This window comes from Myotis davidii, unplaced genomic scaffold, assembly GCF_000327345.1.
Source record: "Myotis davidii unplaced genomic scaffold, ASM32734v1 scaffold960, whole genome shotgun sequence".
NCBI classification, from domain to species: domain Eukaryota; kingdom Metazoa; phylum Chordata; class Mammalia; order Chiroptera; family Vespertilionidae; genus Myotis; species Myotis davidii.
In genome coordinates, this window is record NW_006293003.1 from 1678840 (window position 1) to 1686120 (window position 7281).

Here is a 7281-nt window from a genome sequence, read left to right on the forward strand (position 1 = left end):
CTTTGCACCAGAGTGGGTAAAATGTTCAGGAGCTAGAGAAGTTTCTGGACTCCTTGACATGGGAGCCTCACAGACTGTGGTACCAAAACCCATTTGTGAAGCCCTGGTTTGGGCCAGAATTAGATGGAGAGAACATCAAGGTTGCTCTCCCAACAAAAGGTTTGATGGGATTACGAATGTGGGGATGTTTAAGCAGGCCTGTTCAAATCATTTGTGTCTTTTTTACCTGAATGTTTCATGGGAATGGATATTCTGTTGGTCAGAAGAATGCCTACTGTACCAAGTGCTGTAAAACCAAAAATTTGTAATAAAGTCAGAAAGGAGGCTGGGGGGGGGGATAATCAGAAAGCTACTGTACAGCAAGCCTCCACTATGACCACGAGTAGGCACAGAGAAACATGGAGGAAAGAAAACAGATAGAGCCCAAGGTTGATATCAAACCAGCACCAGAAAGCGCAAGTCCACCTCAGTGTGACATACCTAAGTGGTCTGGCTGTTCAGAGCACAGGCCACAGTGCACATGATGTGAAGGGTCCTTCTTTAAAAAGGTCTACTTTCCAGAGGACAAGATGGCAAAGAGGACAGAGTCAGCTGATGGCTCAGTGAATTTGATGCTTCAAACACACCTTTGGCTGGCCATCACAGAGGCAATGCTCTAAGGATGGGATGCCATCCTCCAGGATTAAGGGTGCATTTTTGATTCCAGTACTTGTATACGGCACTGTGACAGTAATCAGAGGAATGCCTGGAACCAAGGGGCACAAGCAGGAGTAGCTCCACTTGCCATCACTCCCCCAAAGCCACTCGAACATGTGCTCTCCATTCATGCACCTGTAGGGACCGGGAGCTCTCCTCCTGCAGAGCCCAGGTGAATACTCCTCCGAGGAGACATTTGGGGTTCCTTATATCTAGGAACCAGTAGTCAAGAAGAGTCACAATCTTGTCATAGGAATTTGACTGATCAGCAAGAAAATGTAGGGCTATTGCTCTTGCTTAAACTGTGTGGACGGCACAGACCCAGGGATGGCCCTTCTTCCAGCCTCCAACCACCCTCCAACCTCTTTTCCAGTCACCACCTTCAGAAACACCACAGCTATCCTCAACCTCTGAGACCAGCCAATACTGTTTTTCTCCTTAGCTTCTTATTGTGGGACAACAATGAGATCCTAAATTCTCCAGAATTATTCCACCAAGGTGGAGGCTGCTGTCAACTGCCTAGTTAACCTGCATCTGTGGGTCTCCTACCTGTCTCTGGGCTTCTAGTTAGGCCTCAACTATGTGGCTCTGGAGGGTGTTGGCTGAGGACAAGTACAAGGGAGCAAGGTGTCTTTTAAAGAAGCAAAATCAGCAAGCGGACACACCCTCCTCCAGGACAGGCAGAAGCCCTCCTAAGAGGAGTGTGGTAAAACCCAAGATGCCATGGAAGCCACTGTAGTCCTAGAGAAGGACCTGACCCTTGGATCCACGTGCCCTGGTTCTCCTCACATAGACCCTCAGCTCTGTGACTTCCTGGAGAGCCACTTCCTGGGTGAGCAGGTGAAACTCATCAAGAAGATGAGGGTGACATCCGATCCACCTCCGCAGGCTAGCCAGCCCCCAGGGCAGAAATCTCCCATGTCCAGCTGTCCCAAACACTGTGGGTCCCCTTTTCCCCTTGTCCTTCTGGCATGGACAAGGATTTCAGGGATCACTAGGCCCTAACTTATGTCTTGAGAGAAACATCTGGTTGACGGACCATACCTGCAGGTTTCAGAATGAGTCAACACAGTGGCCAATGCTGGAAATTGGGAGGAGCGTGGGGGAGTGTTTTTGTACAAGTAACTATACTTTTTTAAGTTTGAGAATTCAAGTCTCCATCAATTTCCTGAGTGTTGTCACAAGTTATTCAAGGACACGGCTATTAGTAACGAGGTGGTTATGGTTCAGAGCAGTCAATTGGTGCCACTTCTTGGGATCCATGTCACAGTGGCATCAATAGGTCACATGTGTATCCCACTCAGCATCTGCCCAGCTGGCCTACTCACTGGGCAGGGGCAGGGGCATGGGCTCTGGGATGGGCACCTTGCTCATCAGCATGATCTATGAAGAGTATCCCGACCACATCAGGACCACCCACAATGTGGTTATCTTCACCCAAAGTGTTCGACACTGTGTCTGGAGCCCTACAGCACCACCCTCTCTGTCCATCAGTTGGTGGAGAATATGTGCATTTGGGGTGCCTTCTGGCACCACCTGGTGGCCATGGGGCATCACAGCAGCAGACTGTGGAAGCTGAACATTCGGGTCCTGACCCCACCCTGGAGATCCTGGCACCCTGACCGTCGGATCTTAATCTCCACAGCTGAACAGATCCTTCCAGGAAAGGCACACAGACCTCCCCCAATCCCAGGGAAAGGGGAACTGAAGTTGAGTTGTGAGAACGAGTCAGTGTGGCCACACAGGGGCAGCACGAGGAGGCAGGCCCTGGCTGTGGCTGCTCATGATGTAAGGGGCGCACTTCATGTACCCCCATCGTAGCTGGGGCGCCTCTGTCCTGGCTGGTGAAGGAGATACTACAGAGGAGCAGCCTTGTCGAACTAAATCGCCTACAATGAGGGGCCGGGGAGGCTGATGCTCCAGGGTGGAGCCTCAGACTCTGATCTGCCCTCAGGCTCGGGCTCACTGAGAAGGCGCTGGAAGGCACCCAGCACAGCCTCGCTGAGCAGGTTTCTCTGGGTGAATTCCATGTTCAGAAGTCACCGAGTCTCAGGGGGGTCAACCTCTGGAGGCTCTGCACACTGGGCCACATGGCCAGCAGCTCTCTGCTCCCCTCCCATGCCCTCGGGCATCTTAGCGCGTCTGAGTTTTCCCACTGAGCGTGGTCCCAGCAAGAGGCCGGCCAAAGGCACCAGGAGACTGGGGCCAGGGCAGTGAGCAGCTGGGCTCCCCTCTGGGCCACACATGCCGCCGGTGTGGTGTCCCGGCTTCCCCGCCCCACCCCGAGCCTCTTCAGAGCCCGAGAAAGAAGCCTGTAGGACCCTGATGTCTGCTTAGACTGAGGGTGCAGACAAGTGGCTTCATGCATGGAGATGGGCCGCTTCAAACCCAGCTGGGCCTGTGCTCACCCCAGCTCTTCCGTTATAGGTCCCCGTCCTTTACTTCCCCCCTCCCCCCCACCCCCGAGTGACCCAACTTCCCTTGAACGATAAAACTGCTGCCTGGACAGTCAGTCTCCAGCGCTAGGCCCCTAGCGGTCCCCACACCACCTGGGAGCTATGAACAAGGACTGGGTCACCGGGCCGCGCTGGGCTAATCCGGAACTGAGCAAATAACAGACAACGACTGATCAGACCAAGCCGACCTCTGTCCTACGAGTCACGTGTGCACGGATGACTTAAAGCAGCAGCTAGCTATCGAGAATTGCTGCTTCACTTGGATGGCTACTATGCAGCCGGACAAAGTAACGTAGGTCTTGGTAGTGATTTCATGGACCATGTCTATGTTTTTACAGCCCAGATATCCCCGTACATCTCCAGCTAACTTCCCAGCATGGAAGTTTAGGTTCTATCCCGGCACTTTTAGCTCAGCCAACTCCCATTACACTAAGCCTAACACAGCTCATTCACGAGATAACCAGCTATTCAGAGGGATCTGGTTGATTCCCGACGCAGGCAGAGCTGTAGGGGAAGTAACCTGGGAACTCCCAGTCCTCTTCAGCTTTAACTAGGATTCAAGGCAGTTCTTCCTGCCCAGTTGGGAGGGTTAGGGCCAGCTGTGCATTCTAAAAGCAGATGTTTGCATCGAGTGGGGACAACGCAACACACAGGGTGCTGAGAGACTGCTCCATAACGTGATGGCAGCTGGGCCCAGGCCAGAGCAGAGATCACTTCCTGTGAGCCCTCGTAGGGCCTGATCTTCAGCAACTTTCATCCTGACCAGTCAGTACCGCCTCCCAGCCTCCCGGTAAGCGCCGGTTCCCCATCTGCTCAGCACATGTGATTCCCCCTAGGGTGGCCTTCAGGGACTCGTCCCGGGACTCTCCCCCTCCACCCTGTGGCATTCTTTGGTGTCTGGAGGTGTGTGGGGATCCTTCTCATCTTGCAGTCACAGGAAGCACCTTGCAGGTTTCCTGTCATGAACTGCCCATGACCAGACTGGAGGGCCCGCAGCTCCCTTGGGTCTTTCTCTGCCCTCCACCTACAGAGGTAGGATTTCATCCCTGGGACCTTCCCCCGGGTCTGCGAATATGAACCTTTCGCAAGCCAGCCAGGAGACAAAAGCAATGGGTCTTCGAAGAGAGGCATCTGCAGGGGGAATCCAGGGTTGGCCACCTGCATTTATGTGGGGAGGGGTGGCCCGGGTGCTGGAGCCAGAGGGCTGCAGCGTGAATATGGGGAGACCCTGAAAACGTCAGATGGCCTCGTACATTTGAGGAACTATGCATTGCATGCTGCGGCGAGGAAGGGAAGTTCACGGCGCTGGCCCCTCTTGTGGGCGATTCAGATCCACCCTCAACCACTGAGCCGTGCCGGCTGGGCCAATCCTGAAGTGTTGTGGTAAACAATAAGCTGACATCCATTGGACGGCCGAGTCCGTGTCAGCTCTGCCCAGGATTAAACCTTTGCGGCTTCTGAGCTTTAGATGTTGCCAGAACACCACTGAGAAAGCGCGTCTTCACTCCACCACCCTTAGAATTAGCCTCCTCCCGTTGATTACTGTGGTGCAGTGACTAAGAGTCATTTGTTCAACCATCAGCACATGCCGGGCAGAAACTGGAGCGTGGCTTATGTGCAGAAATCATGCCGCCCAGCCTTCGTCATCTCTACCCTGCAGGGCAGCCTCCCCCAAGGACCAACGCTCCCACGGCTGTAACCCTGCTGTGGCCGGCGCTGCACCATCCCCCAGTTTGGGGAATCCCTCGAGAGGTCACAGACATACCAGCTTCCTGAGAACTAAGCTACACCAAGGTATTCAGGGTTTCAATGGGACAGACATGCCCAGAATGAGACTCCAAACCTTGCTGAAAACTAAACCCAGATGCCAGCTGTTCCCACTAGTGCTGCCTGATCCATTCATGTTGGCAGCAGCAGCTGGGCTCACCCACCCCCACCCGCATCTCTGACATCTCCCTTTGGACTATCGACTTGAGAATGAACATCACACATAGCTCCAGGTGCCTGCAGACAGAGGCCCTTCCTGTGCAGTCTCAGCAATGCCCTGGTAGGGCCTGGAGACCAGCCCGTCAGGGACAAGGGGCCTGGGGCTCTTCCGGGCCCAGACGCCAGCTGGGGGCACCGAGGCACAACGGGTCCTGGTCTCTGTGACTGCGCCTGGTCGGGGGAGTATTTCACGCCAGTGGGAATGGTGCCCACAGCCCCAAGGGCACCACCAGAGCCAAGCAGTCCCCAAATACAACAAAAATGTTCCAGTGGCTAAAGGCATTTGAAGCCAGTTCTGGAGGTGGGGAGGGTCAGGGTCGCTGAAGGAGGAACGCACAAGGTCCAAAGGGGTAAGGAATTACAAGTTTATGATTACATCTGCCAGCAGAAGGGCCGAGACCAAGATGGCATCAGCGGGGCCAAGGAGGGGAGCGGGGTATTTATGTCCATTGTAAGGGTCAGTCAGAGAAACCAGTCAGACCAGGTGGTGGTGGGGCCAGGTGTAGGCGGCCCCCTGGAAATGGTGAAGTGGTTAATCATGCCACCTACAAAGAGAATAACAGGACAATCGTCGGGAGGGCCGAGAGTCCCAAGCAGAGCATAAGGGAGCGTAAGAATGTGTCTACCAGGGAGTGGCTGCTCCATGATCACCCCTTTGGGGAGTCTTTGGTGGGACACCTGCCTGTACTCTCACTTTGTGCCCTGGTTGGGGTTTTCCCAAGAGCAGGTGCCCAGAAGGGGTGGCAGACCTACAGGGCAAGTGCCTCTGCCACAGCAGATGTCCACCAACTGCAATGCATGTAGGTGTCCTTCCCTCCGTGGGGCTCGTGGCCAGGACTGGGGCTCCGGATGGGAGGGTGACAGAGGTAAGACAGGCAAGCCCCTCTCTCCGACTTATGGGTTGAGCTGTGTCCCCACAATGGCACAGTCAAGTCCCAATACACAAGACCTCAGAGTGGGGCCTTATGCAGAAACAGGGCTACTGCCGGTGTAATTAGTTAAAAAGAGGTCATGCTGGAGTATGGTGGGCTTATTCCAACATGGCTGGTGTTGTTATAAAAATGGGGGTGGGAGGATTGGTTCACAGGCCCACTCAGGGAGAACATCGTGTGAACACGGACCGAGATCGGGGTGATGCCCCAGGAGCTGGGGACACGGAGCCCACTCTTCCTCGCAGCCTGCAGAAGGCGCCAACGTGGCTGAGGCCTTGACCCAATGGCCAGCCTCCACCGGTGACGGTCCGTCGTTCCGGCCCCTCAGCTGTGGTCCTCAGTTACCGCAGCTCCAGCAAAGACATCTTTCCAGCCACGCGCAGGTCTGGGCAACAACAGGCTCCACTTACAGGGAAACATGCGACTCCCCGGAGTGGGCAGACTCTAGGCCTGGCCAGTTCCCTGGGCTGATCTACCAGTCAGATCACCTCCCCCCACTGAGCGGAGGAGAAACCGGTGTGTCCAGATAATCACCATCCTGCCTCCGTGGAAGCAACAGGCCAGAGCCCTCCTAGGCCAACACACCTCGCCTGGCATCTTCTGCTCTTGCGGCAATGGCCCTCGTTCACCTTTTTAAAAGTCATTTCTTTTTTTCTTTTTCGTTTTTGATGTATCACCTTAGTCTTTATTCACAACTGCAGAAATGTGAGACTCTAAAGATAGATATTGCTTAAATGATTCACAGACAGAAGTAGTTTAATTTCATTATTGTTCATTATTAACACTTCCTTTCCATTACTGATATTAGCTGGATAGGTCTTTTCAGTGAATCAAAGCAAAGAAATGCAGTACCTGCAGTATACAATCAATAGGATAACTTTGTGAAAAATATCTGAGTTTCCTTCTCTACTTAGTACAAGCATGCAAAATGCATACAAAATGGAGCTGTTGTGTTTAAACTTTATCCTTTATCCCTGCAGACACTGACTTTATAATTCTTATTTCAGCAGACACTTTAAGTTACTGACTGAAAAGAAAAGATGCTCTGCCGGAAGCCGGACCACCCTTGCTGCTTGACAGTCACTGCGGGGAAGAAACATCTGCACAGCTTAGGATTCAAGGGACCTGGCGTCTATGGCATACTGTTCTTAGTATGTTTGCTCACCTTCTTGGTGCTATGTGTTTTAACCAAGGTCACCTCTCCAAGCCCA